This window comes from Taudactylus pleione, unplaced genomic scaffold (genome assembly GCF_031769625.1).
Source record: "Taudactylus pleione unplaced genomic scaffold, aTauple2 ptg000019l, whole genome shotgun sequence".
Classification (NCBI taxonomy): Eukaryota; Metazoa; Chordata; class Amphibia; order Anura; family Myobatrachidae; genus Taudactylus; species Taudactylus pleione.
In genome coordinates this window covers 21,462,491-21,480,707 of record NW_028284421.1, presented here as the reverse complement: position 1 = coordinate 21,480,707, position 18,217 = coordinate 21,462,491, and the positions used below count along the sequence as shown (strand labels likewise).

Below are 18,217 nucleotides of genomic sequence, written 5' to 3'. Positions count from 1 at the left end.
ATTTGTATTTATACAAAGATTTATTAGGAACTAATATGAGGAACTATGTGCTGCAGAACTAATAATGTATGTATGTGAACAAGAAAAAATAGGTGCGCTCCACAATCAGTTATGTATAGCGGTTTCCAATTGGCAGCTCCTACCAGCAGGATCTGCTACCTGCTAAAAAGGAATAATCTAGAAAATGCAGATGGAGCACTTGTCTGAGTAACCACACATGTATTAAAAAAAAAAAAAAATTATATATTATATATATATTTATTAAAATTTGATATCACTGTTGCATACTATATGCGATGCAGAACAACAATATAGCAAAAATAAAATACAGTGCAATGATCTGTTTAAGCTCTGAAAAACATTGATTCCCAAATCCCTTTCTATAAGAAAATATGATGGATCAAATCAGCATAATCAAAGATCCATAGAAGATGATAAATCTATGTTGATCTACCAAGAATAGCTTTTTTGATTTAAATGATCCAAGTGATCTGCCGCTTGTTTATGCCAGTTCCTATTGATAAAATGCCCTTTTTTATGTCACAGATATTTGTACACACGTGGATATATGCATGTCCCCGGTCATAACGATCTATATCACCGGCGTGTACTTCTGCATTAAATGCAGAACTTAGGCACTGATTCACAGCCGGATGCAGCCTGACAACGGTCGTCAGGTTGACCGTCTTGTTCGGGCCAACTTGTGGCACCCCCTTGGCACCTAGTTTGGGTACCAATTATTCAATGATATTTATCTCAAGAGTATAGAGAAATTAGTCTAAATAAATTATGCTGGCAGCTAACTTCTGTGAGCTTTATTTTTATTTATTTTTTAGCTAATGGATGCTACCTTTTCAGCTAAAATCCAGTTATCTGCCACCTCTTTTATGCATAGTGTTCATTGCGAGAAATGGGGCTCAGTTTACTAGTATTAACATTTAAAAGATTTTCTATGGAATACTGCATAGAAATGAAAATTTAGAGTTTATAGACAGGAACGTGTATATTGCAACGTCTGAAGTTCCTATTTGACAATTCCCCGGTGTTCCATTCCAGGTGGAATATTGTAAAAGTTTCCCCCTTTATTTTCAATTGTTTGAACTATAAAGTATAAAAATTCCAATGTGCTACCAAAAGACAATCCTCCTTTTTGTCTGGGTTAAAAAAAACAAACAAATAAAAATAATACTGGTACAAAAACCTTCCATTTCTGTTCATAACGCCAGCATTACATTTATAAGAAATGCCTTCTGTTTCTCTTACCCTGTTTAGCTACTCCTAAGGCGTTTGTGTTTTGTGGGAGGGATATAAAAGTTGCACTAAAAGTTCCTCTATTGTTTATGTCAAATGGTAATTCATGTACTGTAATGTAGTCGGGTATTATATTTAAATCTGGGAGAGCTTTAGGATAAAATGAAAATCTCTGAGCCAGTCATAACAGGATGAATAGAAAGTAGCAAGTCAGCAAAACTGAAGGGTGAGGATATGTGGGAAGTATTTGGAACTTGCGGAGCTCATGCTCAAATCCTACATACAATGTTTTTTCTCTTATATTTTGAGAAAACCCTGTCCCATGTTGACACATGGTTTTCTTTGTACATTCAAACACGAAAAAAAAGGTAATTTCTAACTCCTTAGGGTATAGCAGACAGCTGAGGGGAAGAACATGTGTAATGTGTACTAGACAACAGCTTACTAATATAAGACAATCATATAATATACATTATAAAGCTGTGTTTGGCCAAATACATATATGGCTAAGCCCCTCCCCCTCCCAAAAGGGGCGTGGTATCAAATCAGTGAGGCCCACCGGAGAATTACCCGAATCCCTGGCAGGCCCAGTCCAAGCCTGAACAAGGGAAATGTCGGGCAGTGTTTCGCAGCAGTGCATTCACTGCCCGATGCGGATGGCTGATTATCAGATAAGTCAGGCATGTTGGAAGATTTCTCATGCCCAGCCGTCCGATCATCGCTGATCAGTTGCAGACATAACACTATGCTATCAGCCCAATCCGCAGATAATCTCCCAATAGGGATGAAAATTGCACAATGTATGCCTGTCATAAAACATGAAAGTGACAGACAAGACAGATGACAGAGGATAGACATGAGACACAGGGTAGAGAGAGCCCTGTCTGTGTTAATTTACATTCTGGAGGTTTATTTGCATATTTTGCAATGGTTAGCAAGATTATTTTTTTTGCATTGCTGTAATTTTTCTTGCTTAATCGCTATAAGTAAACAAGCAAACAAAAGACTTACATTTTCCACTAATCATATTTTTCTAACAAATGTAAAATAGTGATTTTCTATTAATGCCTAATGCTCCCTTTATTACTCATCAACGGACGGTACTGTGCTACTATCCTTTTCTCTCTTTTCATCATGTATCTTTAAAATGTGTTTCTTTGATTGGAGAGTATATGTATACTTGAGTGCCTGTTACTTGTAATGCACATAAACCTAGAGGACAGGCAGAGAAATATGCCTTCACCGAGGAAGAGGCTGCATTTGTTTTGTATATTTGACAATACAGATGATAACCTTTTATCTAAATCCACATTACATGTAATTCTCAGATGCAAGTAATCACAATTGCCAGGATTTTATGGGATGCACTGAATCCACATTCATCAATCCCCTTGCAAAGAAAAAGCATGTTATTATTTCCTGAGAATGAGGCAAGGGCACCCAGAAGCATAGCTGCAGAGGCATCTAGATCTGAAACAGTATACAGGTCAATGTACTAAAGGGAACGTGTTAAGAAGAAAGTGATATTGGAAAATAAGGGCTCAGGTTTACGATCTAAAATTTAAACCTCGGGCGGACTTCAGTATTTTGTGTCATTGTATCACTTGGTGATATGACTCTTTTACTAAATGCAATACCTAATGGAGCCCATACAGCATCAATAGAAAAACAAACAATTCGCCCATAAATCAGCAATAAAATAACCCCCAACCCCAAATGTAACAATTCTTTAAACCACCACCAATATATATGTCTATACATTGTCAATATATACTAGCGATTTGTAGATGATTATCACCAAAGAACGGATTTGGCTCATCATTCTACTAGTGATGGTCTGCAAGACTGCTGATCGGTACCATACACTAGCAATCTGCTGCACCCAGATTGGTCGGCGAAATCCCAAATGTTGGGACAGCCTAATATACTGAATCCGATCAATTTTTGGTCACATAGCCTGCAAAATGGCAGATAAGAGCTGATTGGTTAGTACTTTATTTCTCTCCACATTTTCTCTCTCCAGAATCGGCAAACAATGGGGACGATTCAATTCAACGTGATGTTGAATGGCCGTGGGAGGGAGCTCCTGAAGCTATTCAATACACCGCGCTGTTTGGGCGCACTAAGGATTTTTTTTCTCACATCCCCCTGGGGATGAGAGAAGAAATCCGACCAAAGTGCCGGGTGCGCAGCTGTTTTTCAGCATAGTGCGGCGCTAAGAGCCGCGCACCCAGCACCTTGGTCAGAGAATTCCGGTTAACGCCTTTGTTAAGGCGCGATAACCGGCATTCTCCGACCACACAGCACACTGAATTGAATAGCTCCAGGAGCTCGCTACCGGTGCTATTCAATTCGTGTTGAATTTAATCGCCCCCAATGAACCCTATACATTGCTATTTTTTGTTTTACATAACCATCTGCAAAACACAGAATTGCCCCCAATTAATTGTCAGATGGCTTATGGGGCCCATACAAGCAATCACTTCAGGGGGTGTAGCAGAGCTGCAATTCTCAAGGTTTAAACACTGACAAATAGTTTCAGAGCCAACACAGAAGGGCTGATGCATAGATGAATGCAAGTTAGCCTAACCTGCTCCCACACTGCATGCGGTGCAGAGTTCTACACGTTTCTGCAGCCAGACTGTGCCTATGAAAATACTTGTTTCTTAATAGTCATCATTACCCATGCACATTTGCACGGGCCAATACCTTGGTGCAAAAGATTTGTTTGTGTGTACACACAATTCTACACAAACTGCAATTCTGTTCATATGACCTCACTGAACCTGGACTACATGAGAAAACCCTGTTACAGCCCAGTTAGTCCAACTCTGTTGCAAATGGAGATGAGCCTGAGGCAACACCCATAGTTGCGCATACTTTGTTCTGGAGCGTGTGCAATGAGAAAACAAGCAACATATGCTACAAACACAGATTTGGGCTCAATTCAGAGTTTGGAATTAGCAATAAGTTTACGGATGTGCAATGCATAGGTACAGTAGACACAATCTATCTGGCTGTGAACTGTAATCTCTGACCAAAGTTCTTGTGAAATTTGAGGGCACAGATCTATCCATATATAAACAGCATTGCACACTGAAGAAGTCAGCTTGTTCACTTCCTTCACAAATTCCTTATGGAGCTCAACAGAGGCCACTGGAGAGCCATGATCTTCTACAACTACAAGAGTGGCCTGCGACAGAAGAGTTTTTACAAACTGAGGATATGAAGCAATGTCCTGGTACACTGAGTTTGAGCGACTTGCAGAATTTTGGCGCGGAAGACAGCCCCTGGAAGACGAGGGGCGCTGCGGCTGACCTGTGCCCATCATCACAGAGGACAACGTTGCTGCAGTGTGTACCATAGTTGAGGTGGACGCCAGGGTAACCGTGGCCCAGTTAAGAGGAGGATATGCACTTGATACTTCACAAACAGCTTGGCCTGAGCAAGGTTTCTGCACATTGGGCGTCCCATCAGCTGACTCGAGAACAGAAGGAGGCTCAGGTGACTTGGAGCCGCAACATGCTGGCCAGGTTTGAAGACAGTCACTCAAATTCTGTCTGGGAGATCATCAGTGGCGATGAATCTACAGTTTTGACGCCAAGACCAAAAACAGTCAGCCCAGTGGACCCCAGTAGGAGGTGCGCCACCACAGAAGTTCTGACGTGAGCGCAGCATGGTCAAGATACCATAGTGCTCCTGCAAGGCTGTTTTAGCCAGGCGCTACGCCCTATTTCAAAAGGGCAGAATGCGACTTGCCCCTTTTCACGATGCCCCGCTAAATCTGTCTGTGGACGCAGTCCCCACCCGCGGACAGCAGTGATCTGCGGGTGGGGAAAACTGTGGTGTAGCGATCACAGCTGGTGAATAAATGCTGAGCGCATGCACCCGGCATCAATTCACAGAGTAGGGAGAGCTTGGGGGCAGCCTGGCATGTGCGTAAGTGCCGGGCACGCCCCCAAGAGCAATATAAAGGGCCCTTTTCTTGTGACCACGCCCCTTTCCGAGTGCCCTTCTTGTCACCGGCCCTAGAATGAACACTACTACCGTACCACTCATGCAGCAGTGAACAGTCAATGGGGACTGGTACGCCAAACAATGCCTTCTGCAAGAGGTTGAAGCCATTTCCAAGTGCCGTCCAAGAACTCACACTTGTGGTGCCTTTCTCCAAAACGACAATGCACATGCCAACAGGTGGTGCATTTCTGGCCCATGAACACATCCAGTAGCTTGGTCATCTGCCTACAGTCCAGACCTGGCCACCTGCAACTTAACTTCCCACAAATCAAGCGCAAGATGCGTGAGATTACTTTTAGTCACTGGAAGCTGCAGTGGAGACCTTCATCCAGCATGGAGAAGACATACCTGTTTCGAACTGGTCCAGCTGCTTCACCAAGTGGTTTGAGAGCATGCAACTTTGCAGACTCCTCTAACGAAAACTTTGAAACTATGTAGTGTTCACTTTGTTTGTAAATATAATACTTTTTGTGCATCCGGAAACTTATTGCACACCCCTCGTATTTGCACTAATTCCATGGTTTTGTTGAAAGTTATTTGCCTATGGTCCTATTTACAAAAAAAATTCAAAAGCAGACATCTGAAGCATAACATACTATTCAATCATATGGTGTATTTTCATCTGCAGTGTTAAACAGCAGAGCACGGTGACATATTTCCTGCCCCTTCTAGTACAAACACTGACCACTTCCCTTTGACAAGCATTAAAGGGCTTCTTATTTCTTGAGACATACTGTCCCTGTGTACAGGGAGAGCATTTCTGTTGCCTTTGTATTGTAAATGTCACTCAGAATCCAGCTTCTGCATGGCCCCTGGATGGAGAATCATCCCCATCTCTAAACAAGTAACATTTAAGTGGAGCACTAACTATGAAAAATCTGAATTTTGACAGAACAGAAAAGACAGCATTAATTACACACAATAAGGACCACACCAATAAGGCAAAAGAAACTGGTGTATCCTGAAACAGTTCTAGCAATTGGAAAATAGTAAGATGTCTGAGGTATGGTATAGGTTTTCTTTGTAAATCTTATATCTTCTAAGATGTATAATCTTTTCTTTGTTTTCTTTGTAGATATCTTATTAGAAGAAATCTACAGACCGTTAACCTGTCCTTGCAGAACACATCAAGTCATTATCGGTGGAGTCTAGCTTGAAAGTAATCTTTCTAGAAAGCACCAACGCCATTTATAATGGAATATATAGAAGGACATCCATTCTCCACTGTACTGTACTACACTGAAAGTCAAAAGGTGTGTTTATTGTTGGGAAAAGATCCCCAATGCAGGTGTAAGCTACACTACCACAGAATGCAAACGTTAATCAGTGTAAGGCAGTGGTTCCCAAACTTTCTTGAATCACGGCGCCCGAGAGTATCAGCATTTTTTTCACAGCACCACAAGGCCAAAAATTTCTTATTAAGAAATTTAGCAAAAATGAGAAATCTGACTAAAGTGCCGGCCGCGCAGCTGTTTTCCTGCTTAGCGCGGCGCTAACAGCCGCCACTTTAGTTTGAGAATGTCGGTTCTCGCGACTGAACACCCAGGTTGAGTCGCGAGATCTGACTTATCTGGCAACTGTTGGACCAAACAGCGAGGTGAATTGAATAGCTCCGGGAGCTCCCTCCCAGGGCTATTCAGCATCGTGCTGAATTGAATCGAGCCGAGACTTTAGAATTTTAAAAAAAAAAATTTAAAAAAATTTAGAAAAATGCATGGTTTTGCAAACCTATGGATATATATATATATATATATATATATATATATATCCTTTATTCTGAAAAATTCTATTTAGACTACAATTTACCTAGACTTAACTTTGAAAATGCATGATAGATTATATAAAGTGATGCAATTTTTGGACACATGACATTTAAAATTGATCAGAACCTTGAACAATAGAATGTTTAGCTGTTATTGCACAATTGGATAAAGCCTAATGTCAGAAGTAGGTCATGCAACCAATGACTATATAAACCGCTTTTGTATTAAGTTACACTTTTACAGCCTCATACCTAAACATCAGGTTTTAAACTCTGCTATGTGGTGAAAACATATTTCTACAGACTACTCTAGGGCAACACACCCAGTAACATACAAACGCCAAGCGATCAGATTGCAGTTTTGTACTCCTGCCAACATAAGTCTGTCCCTAATGCTTTCTTGTCCTCCTTAGAGGCAGAAGGACTTGTTTATGTAATATTTTGCTACATGATTTAAACCATCATCTTATAAAGCACTACCGTACAACTTTTTGGAAAATTACTGTATGTATACTTTAACAAGGGAGTCCTGTGGCCCTTCTCACCTAGGTCTAACAATTGGGTGGCTATTTATGGAAGGTGAACATTGTTTACACCCGTTTTTGTTAACAGTAATAAACAAAACTGTAAACAACGTACTGCATGGTAATTTAGCACAGGAGGGCCTCAAAATCTCGCCATCTTTAGTTAAAGATATCTTCATAAATCCCAGCAGAGTGTTGCTGGCAGCAAGCTGTGACACCTAATGAAGGTTACCACAGGCTGAGCCATTCCCCTAGCCAGGCCTTTCTGAAGCAGTTTTACATGCAATGTACCATTTGCTGAATGGCAAGTTGGCTGGCCCCAAAAGCTTACACTCAGGGCCTATGACTTCTCATGCATATAATGAATACTTGTGTGAGCTTGCCTATGTAAACTCTGTTAACACACAGCACACACACACAGCGCTCCGTACTTGTCCTGCGGGTCTATCATTCTCCCCGCGCCGTGTCCTGCACTCCGTGGATTGCTCTCTGTGTGTCTGGGCCCGGACTCTCTCCTCTTCCCGTTCACCCGTCCTGCACTCAGAGACCAGCGCAGCCAGGCGAAGATCTGGTTGACAAATGCGCGTTCTCTCTGTTTTCCTGGTCACACAGAGCAACCGCATCCGGCCCCTCGGTGTCTCCCGCTGCTGAGTGACCGACAGCCGCCGCGCTCCCTCACAACTCCGCTCGCTCGGTGACTGAGCCAGCTCCGCCCCCTCCGCGCTCCAGAACCTTCCCAAGCCACGCCCTCTACGACGACGTTAGTCAGCCTGTCTTTTCTGATTGGACCAGGTAACAAGCCGTCCCCGCCTACTCTCGTGTTGCTATGGGTGTCAGCCTCGCTATGGAGCTACGCTTCCGCCTTTTTGTTGTTGTTTTACGTTCTGTCGTCCCTTGCCCTGCCCACCTGCTGGCATATAAACACACATAGGGGCGTGGCTAGGGGGAAGACAGTCGTGTCGTCACTCAAACATGACAGTGTGAGGGTCGTTCGTCATTGTCATGTTGCTGAGTGCAGGTGTGATGTAGCCCCATATAGCCAGCATGTCAGCCAGTAACACAGTCAGCCACCACAGCCGGACCTCCTACATGATCACTGTGTAGTGTGTACGTGTATGTCTTGCATCTCACCTAGACTACATTTGAAAACTTCTGTTTAGTCATTCTTTGCTGCATTAAATAGACATCCTTGTGCTTGTGGTCTCTCATATTCTCTTATGAAGGAACAGAACTGTCATGACAAAAATAAGAAATAGAAATTATAATAAAATTTCACCCTTTACAGCACCTGCCTTTTTTCAAACACAGCCTGTAAAGTGACAGTTAGGAGCTGTTTGGTTAGTAGTTTATCATTGTCCACTTTATCACTCTCCAAGGCTTATTACATAGACCTCTTATTTTATAAAGAGAGTAAAGACTTCATTACACTGATAATCACTGCAACTGAAAAGTATCATTTACAAGTGACACTTTGAACACACTATTTGACAATAGACATGAAAATTAAATGTCTACCCTTTACATCTGTGTATCTGACATCACGCACCTAGTGGTAAAATTTACTAAGAATCTTGTTTGGGCAAGTTTGCATTTGAGTGCGAGTTACAGCTGAAACTACAGCTTAGCATTAAAATGAATGGAATCGTCCAAGTCTGACTGCAAACACATCAGATGTCAGAAATCGTTATCTGACCATCGGGAACGCGCATCGTTGATCGTCCATCGTTCAGGCATGTCAGATATGAACGATTTTCCTTCAGATATGAACGACTGAACGATTTTTAAATCATTATCGTTCATATCTGAAGGAAAAATCTGACCGTGTGTATGCACCAATAGAGATTTGCTAAAGGCAAATATACGTACGCAATGAAATCACTATCCTGCATACAAATAGATGGCAAAACACACAAATAGAGGTGACTATCGAACCAACCCACGAGTACTTTCCAAAGACAGACAGAAATACAAAACTCAAGGATTTACTAAGAATAGTGTTTCAAAACACTAGAGAACATGGAGCAAATTCAGAGCAGAATAGAAGAATCGCATAGACGACCTCATCAGTGGCGTGTTTGTGTGTGTGAAGTTTTCCCATTTGTCAGCACTTAATGATGATGCCAATAAAAAGGACCACAATTACCTGCAGCAATCTGGCTGACTCAAACAAGGCAGAATTTTTTTATGTGGCTGTTTACACCAGTTATATGGAATACCTTGGACTCTATCACCTGAATGAAAGGACCCAGGAGCAACAAACAGAGCAGGATGTGCAGCTTATTCAGGTACCGAGCAGCCTACGAAGGCCTAAGGTCATTTAAACCTAAATGTAGTGTTTGATGGGTATGTCATACAGATGTTGAGCCTCAGCCATAACTTAATGCATCTATGTGATCTCCTGAAGAGTCACCTTGACCCAGACACTGCACAGTCAAGCTCAGTATCTGGGCTGCACAAACTGCTGGCTGTTTTACACTTTTTTAGCTCCTTTAAATCGGTCACTGGTAAAGCCCATGGAATCTCCCAGCCCACCTTTTCACGATACCTGACACAGGTCCTGGCAGCGCTCACGCCTGTAAGCAACAACTGTATCTGCTTCCCTAGCCAGGAGTCATAGTGGCATGAATTCAGATTTGCTTTTTGATAGTATCTCGGGTATGCTATAGACTGTATGCACACTGGGCTGAGACCACCTCGGTGTGAGATGCAAAACTAAAAATCATGAGTGTTATTGTCAGCTATCCTGGCTCATATCACAATGCCTTTATCCTCAGTCATTCATCCCTCCATGATAAATTTGAGGCAGGACAAATGCCAGAGAGATGGCTGCTTGATAAGTATACATTACACTGGCCATTTAATGGCAAGACACATTTGTAAGTGAATGTTGTAACCCATTCACCTACTATTGTTTCTTGGCCTTACAGGTGATTTTGTGTATGGCTATTGCTCCTGGCTTCTGACTCCATTGTCGCTCCCGGATTCTCTTGCTGAGCGGAAGTATAACAAAGCACACAAAGCCACTATATCCATGATAGAATGCACTTTTGGCCTATTAAAAACTGTGTTTCATGTCTGGACAAATCTGGTGGCATTTTGTGCAGCACAGATGGTGTTATGGTTAACATTACTGCTTCACAGCACTGAGGTCATGGCTTCAAATCCTACCATGTCCCAAAGTTAGTATATTCTTCCTGTGCTTGCATGGGTTTCCTCCGAGTGCTCTGGTTTCCTCCCACATTCCAAAAATATACTGGTAGGTTTGGCTACCAAAAAAATTAACTCTAGTGTGTATGTGTGTGTACATGTGGTAGGGAACATAGATTGTAAGCCCCACTGGGGCAGGGACTGATGTGAATGGTCAAACATTCTCTGTAAAGCGCTGCAGAATATGTCCGTCTAATGTATATCCAGCTTTACTCCACTAAACCACTCCGCAAATGTGGCCATCTTGCACCTCAAGCTTCTGTACCCAGGGAGAAGTTAATGCAAACTTGAGGAAATTAAGAGACACAGAAGGACCAACACTGCTTTTATACTGCAGAATGACAGTTCAGAGCCTAGTAAATGAGTACATCTGTGTGTAGTAAACATTTTTTATCATAGGAGTTAATTTAAAATTTTTACATCTGTAACAAAATATTCATACATACCCACTATGGTGGAGAGTTTTCTTTAACAGATTTGTCTTGGGTCAGTTACTGTTATGTGGCAGGGGCCAGAACCAGGACCAGGGAGCGGAAAGGAGGAGTGCACTTACCTGTAAGAAAAAAGGAAAAAGCCTGGTACTGTTACTACTTCACCCTGGTGTTTCACAGAGATATACTACTTACAATTTTGCTTGTAAAAATAAATGAGTAAATAACCTAAGGAAAAGACATACCTCTACACAAACTGCCGCTGTAGAGTCACCTGATACATAGGGCAGAATTTATGAAGTAGCGGCTTCTGCAAGCCACTGCGTCCCGACGGGTTGCAGGTGAATATTTTAAACGGAACTCAGAGTCAGTGTAAAGCATGCCGGGCTTTATACTGACTCTGGGTGCACCCGTCAGGAAGAAGCAGCTTACAGAAGCCACTGCTTCATAAATTCTGCCCATAAACTGGGTATTATCGCAAAAAGAAAAGGAAAAACAATGCAAGGTATGTAGAAGGTAATCATACACTGTGAGAAATATATTTAAAAAGGGATTTATTTATCCATACAAAAGGGTATGCAGTCAGGAAGCCGACGGTTTGAAATGCCGACTGCTGGCTTCCCGACTGTGCAATCCCAACAGGTGACTAATGATAGGTGTCGAAATCCTGCGGGGGGGCTGGGTTAGGTTAGGGGCTCCCGGGGGGGACTTAGGGTTAGGCACCCCCCAAGAGGGTTGGGGTTAGGCTAGGGGAAGGGGGGGTTAGGGATAGGCACCCCCAGGGGACTTAGGGTTAAGCACCCCCCCGGGAGGATTAGGTTTAGGCTGCGGGGGGGTGGGGGGGAATTAGGTTTATTCACTTACGGGGGGGTTAGGGTTAGTCACTAGGGGGGAGGTTAGGGTTAGGCACCCCTAAGGGAGTGTTAGGGGGGGAGAGGGATAGGTACTGTATAGTTAGTTTGTTTACCTTTCGGGATCTTCACTGGTGCCGGTCTTCCGGCGTCGGGATTTGAACTGCCGGATAAAGGTCCGGCGCTCATTCATACTGATCCTCTTAGAAGTACATATAAAAACACATGATATAAATTCAATATATGAACTATATAAAATAGTACAATTGTACCAGAAAAATTCAAATCTGAGTTGGTTGCTGTGCGTGTATCAAAGTCACTATATAATTATAAATTAAAAGTTCCTAGCTGGCCACAATACATATTGTTTTAATTACTATGGGCCTGATTCAGACCCACTCGCGAGCGGCTGTCCGCTCGCAAGTGGGTCGATGTTATGGACTGAGCATGCGCACGACGGAGGGAGCTTCGTCGTGCGCATGCGCCAGACGCGACGAGCAAAGGAAAGTCCTTCGCTCGTTGTGTCCGATCAAAGGGGGCGTGCTGTCAATGTTGATTGACAGCACGCCCCCTTTGGTGTGCGTGCCGGGGGCGTGCCTCCCTGACGGGGGCGTTCCCACGGGAACGCCTCCCGTCAGAAGCCGGCCCACTGACATCACTAGTGATGTCAGTGGGAGTGATTTTGGCTCTGATAGAGCCAAAATCACTCCGGAGCTTGCGGTTGAAAACCTCAACCGCAGGCTCCGGCTCGCAAATTCGATGGTCGCGATGGTCTCGACCATCGCGACCATCACAATGCACGCTCGTATAGCCTGTGGGTGGTGACCCACAGCTATACGAGCGTCCAGGAGGACGCTCCATGAAAATGGAGCCCGGCCCTCATTCAGAGCGTTCGGCTCTGAATGAGGGCCTATGTCCTCTGGTACAGTCCAAGCTTTAGAAATGCAAATAGTTAATCATGGAGTGGATGATAATCCTGCAGCTTTGTGCAGTCCCTCTGTTGGTAACTCCTATTAGCAAGCCTTAGTAGTGAAACTGGACTTCCAAGAGGTTGGAGAATGTGATCCTTCCAAATTTCATGAATTTTCCACAGCCAGTGTTGTATTTATAGATCAATGCACTTGACAGCAAACCACTACTCAGAATAAAGGTCTGGCTAACGCGTTTCTCTGCATTCCATAGCTTCATCAGAGACTCTGATGTTCAGCAACCTGACCCTCGGGACCCAGTATCCAACCCCAGGAAAGGATAGGATAACAGACACCTATAGAATATTACTGTAACTATTCTTGTCTTGGAGTGTTGTATTTGTGTATTTTTTCACTTTTAGTGAAGGGGGTGAGAAATTTAGGAAAAAGGGTGGGGGTCGGCAAGGCTGTGCTGCACATTCTAATTAAACATAATAGGAGGTGCTACCATGCTGAGACCTGTAGTTCTAATGGAGAAAAAAGGGGGGAATGCAGATACACACTCTAAGCACTAAGAATACTAAATATCAAAATATATATAATAAACTATCAATTAACATGGTTTTCTATTGAGGTTCTTAGTACATGTTTGGCCAAAGATGTTTGCCCACCTACCACTTCATTGTGACTGCATCAGGTGGGTCCCTAAGAACCCTAATACTGACACATTGTATAAATTTATCTAGGACTTACGTGTGTGTACTGCAATGCACAGGACCCATACTAATTAAAATTCCATGGGGCAGGTAGGAGGAATGCTAGCCCAGGAGAAATTTAGTTTAGGTTCTTAGTGTTGAGGAGTGGGGGAAGGTATAATCTTGATACCCATATTTCTTTGCTGAAAGACTGGACCTAAAACCACATGCGCTTTCTTTTGATTTTTAGGGCTACTGGGGAAAATTGTACCAACGGTGAACCATTCCGTGTTGACATGTTGGGAATTTCAGAATAATGATAACTGTATTTACATCTCATTTTGTAGACACCAACCATCCATTATTGTATAATGCATGAAAGCTTTCTTGTTTTTAAGAGATTTTCATGACTAAGCATAAATAAATGAACTGAACATGAGCAGAAACTCCTTGCCCTGTGGCTTAGTACACATTAGTTCTGAAGGGTTGACAATCAGGACAAAAGGTGTAAAGGTTTACCCCATATTCCAGCTGGAACCTGTGTTTGGCTCTAGAAGAACATTTTGTTGTGTTGTGAGAAATGCATAATTTACCTTTAAGTGGTTGTGTGTAGCCGCTCTTGTAAGAACTACTCAATAAACATCACTACTGTTAAAAATCTTGCTCAATCCCGGGGAAATGTCTATACTTGCTGTATTCTTATAAGCTACATATGAGAGCTAACACTCTCATCCTTTCCTGATTTTCTGAGTGAATTGTCCTGGATTTCAAGCAGTCCTGATCTAGAGTTACCAGACAGGAAGGACAACGCATAGAAATCAACAAAAAGATGCTGTAGCAGCAGCCACACAACATCCTGATGTACAAATAAAACAACAATCCAAACCGCCTGCCTCCTGCAACTGCAGCCCAGTACAAGCTTTAGGAGAACCACTCCTCCAGATACATAGATAGATAAAAAATAAGTGTTTCACAGGCGCAGTCACAATTTTGAATTCCTCTCCTGTATTTTGGATGCAATATCTCAAATGAGGGAGATAAGAAAATAATTAAGTTCCAATCCAGCAGAAGGGTTTGTAATATGTTAAAATGACCACTTAGGGACTCACCTACTCAGGGTGCCCTATATTCCTTACTACAAAGGTTTCTTTAGTTATTTTCACCATAATTAATTATGATTACTTCACTGCATAAGATACAACTCCTCCCCGTAGGGAATTAACTCACCTGTGACCAGGTATCAATGTTCCCCAAAAGGTTTTTTTGTATCCCTCAGTACTCCATGTAGAAGCTTTACACGGTGGGTAATTAAGAGTCCTTTATTCAAAATCTTTCCATTTCAAACATTTATTACAAATAAAACAGTCCAGGTATAAAGATAAAATAATAAACCATGAATCTGTGTTGGAAATCACATATAGCAACTAGAGTCACCTCATCCGGATTGTAGTTCCTCCAAGCTGCTCATATGTCTCAATTAGAGATGAGTCCAACACAGTATTAAAAGTCCTAATGAACACACCAACGCGTTTCTGACCTTCCTGGTCCTTCCTCAGGGTGAAAAACATGCGCGAACTAGCTATTACGATCAGGACTGCGATTGCAGAGGCTACGCAGACCCCTCGCAGATTGATTGACAGGAAGCACCGTTTGTGGGTGGGGACGCGATGCCATACCTAGTCTGAGGTCTCATAGCGTGCGTAGTTAGCAATTTCTGAGTAAGGTCTGGTCTTGTGCAAGTGTGCGTGAGGCTGCGATAGTACTCGATTGTACCAATGGTTTCTCTATTCTGCTAAGTATTACGAATGTGTGCAATGTAAAGTGGGTGTCCTTATGTAGTGCTGAGTTTGCATTGCGATCGCAATGGATTAGCATACTATTGCAGTTTAACTGCGTGCGTACGCAATATTGCATACCGTAGTGATTCAGGCCCACAGTTAGCTCTCCCCAAAGGAGTTATTTGTATCCACATTTTCATGGTTGTTTTTAGAATGATTATGTGATTGCAGTCAGTTAGATTTATATGTATATTGGTTTAGTAAATATGTATTTTTATAATTGAGCTTACAGCTTTTGGGATATTTTATTGAATTCATTGTGTTATCATTAGTGCAGACACTATAAACATTACAGTGCTTCCTTTTTTGGGGGGTCCTTGCAGGGTTCCCTCATAGTGTCAGCTGCATCTAATGACATAGGTTGGTACCTATATTTACGTGCGCTCAGGTAGAGGTCGGCAGAGCCGTAACTAGGGTAGTGCGACCTGTGCCATGGCACAGGGCACCGCAGGGTAGGGGGCGCTGTTTGGGCCTGTCAATTTTCATTATCATTCTTACTTGTAGCTTCCTCTTCTTTTATCCACAGCATCTCCTGGCTGCCCCAGTAGTACCCCTATCTCTTCCCTGGCCCTTCCCCATGAGGCCATGTCCCTTTTTCACTTTTTCAGGTGCATTATCTTATGTCCCTATTTAAAAAATGGACGGTTGCCAATGCTTTCTCTGGCACAGGGCACCAAAAAGTCTAGTTACGGGTCTGAAGGTCGGTACCTCTATATGTGTGCTTGAAATTTTGTGTTGATAATAGTAAGCTCCAATGGGTTAGTGACTGATATAAATGATTACATATACTCTGTGCAGTGATGCTATACAAATAAACAATAATAACAAAATAAACAATACTGAAATATACGTGTAACATTCCTAGAAACTCATATCTGTACCAAATGTGCATTGAACATCATTAAAGTCAATAATACTTGCTATGTTTAAGAAGGTGTATTCAGCGATAACATCTATATACGAAGGGATTTTTGAGAAGTTGTATTTCTGGGAATGTAGCAGGATCTTGTAGATCTGTAATAAATTATATTATTGACTCTGGTGTGTGATCACTTGACCTTAAAATAAAGTGATTTCTGCATACAAATCTAAAAAACATCTTTGTTTTATCTGCATCTTTTACATTGTACAGTGTATTTTCCCTTTAATAATGCCCAGAGTAAGATTCCTGCTGTGTTCAGCATCCTGATGTTCTATTTATATCCCTCAGGAAGGCAGATATGAGGTTCCCACGCTGTGCAGGGCACTTGCTCAGGCTGTTAGTTGATGCGGATGTTTTCTTGGGGATACAGTTCTGTTTTTAATAGGATTCTCATGGGAAAGTTCTTATAGTCATGCCATTTAAAGGTAGAGCCACACACATTGTTACTACTTATTTGTTGATTATTTCTCATTATATTATATGGATTTCACGCAGTCTGAAATAATACAATATGTGCATTTATGAAAGTGGAATAAAGAAAAACAATAGCTGATTTAATCTCCTTAAGCAGGCGTGAACAAAGTTTAATAAATTGAAACAAAAAGATACCCAGTACTTGCCATAAAAATGATATCTATACAGTATACTGTATGTACATATATTAGAGATGAGCAGGCTGGATTCCAAGGAGTCCGAACCGCTCCGAACAGTGTTCCGTTCCCGCCAGACTCGGATCCCCAGCCAACGTCAACTTCCCAGAGTCGGATTCTCGCGGGACTTGGACTCTATATAAGATGCCACTGCTCAGCACCTTTTCACTACACGCTGCTGTATGCTGCACGTACTCTGCTGTGTTTGGGGCTGTGTTAAATTTCAGGCAGGCTGTGTTAAACTTCAGGCTGGCTGTCAGGGCCGGTGCAAGGTTTCTTGGCACCCTAGGGATTTCTTCAACCTTGCGCCCCCTCGGATATCTACACAAGCCCTTATGCAGTGCCCCCTATACAGTGCCCCCAGTAGTGCCCCCAGTAGTGGTCCCCCTATGCAGTGCCCCTTATATAGTGCCCCAGGTGTGGTCCCCTATGCAGTGCCCCTTATATAGTTCCCCAGGTAGTGGTCCCCCTATGCAGTGCCCCTTATATAGAGCCCCAGGTAGTGGTACCCCTATGCAGTGCCCCTTATATAATGCCCCCAGTAGTAGTCCCCCTTATATAGTATCCCCAGTACTAACCCCCCGGTGCAGTGCCCCCAGTAGTGGTCCCCCCAGCGCAGTGCTCCCAGTAGTAGTCCCCCCCAGCAGTGCCTCCAGTAGTAGTCCCCCCAGCAGTGCCCCCAGTAGTAGTCCCCCCCAGCAGTGCCCCAAGTAGTAATCCCCCCAGCAGTGCCCCCAGTAGTATTCCCACCAGCAGTGCCCCCAATAGTAGTCCTCCCCCAGCCATGCCCCCAGTAGTAGTCCTCCCAGCAGTGCCCCCAGTGGTAGTCCCCCTCAGCAGTGCCCCCAGTGGTAGTCCCCCCAGCAATGCTCCCAGTGGTAGTCCTCCCCAGCAATGCCCCCAGTAGTAGTCGTCACCCATCAATGCCCCCAGTAGTAGTCCCCACCTATGCAGTGCCCCCAGCAGTAATCCCCACCTATGCAGTGCCCTCAGTAGTAGTCCCCCTAGCAGTACCCTCAGCAGTTATCCCCACCTATGCAGTGCCCCCAGTAGTGGTCCCACCAGTGCAGTGCCTCAAGTAGTAGTCCCCCCAGCAGTGCCCTCAGCAGTTATCCCCACCTATTCAGTGCCCTCAGTAGTGGTCCCACCAGTGCAGTGTCC

The 18,217-nt window shown here is 43.2% G+C and overlaps 1 protein-coding gene across 1 annotated transcript in view; it reads right to left on the bottom strand.

Moving 5' to 3' along the window:
* Window positions 1-8,278, bottom strand: part of OAZ2 (ornithine decarboxylase antizyme 2) — a 49,247-nt gene extending 40,969 nt beyond the window's left edge. The window contains exon 1 of the mRNA XM_088445918.1: window positions 7,986-8,278. The gene's annotated coding sequence lies outside the window, so the exon portion shown is untranslated. The remainder of the gene's footprint in view (window positions 1-7,985) is intronic.
* Window positions 8,279-18,217: the final 9,939 nt, after the last annotated feature.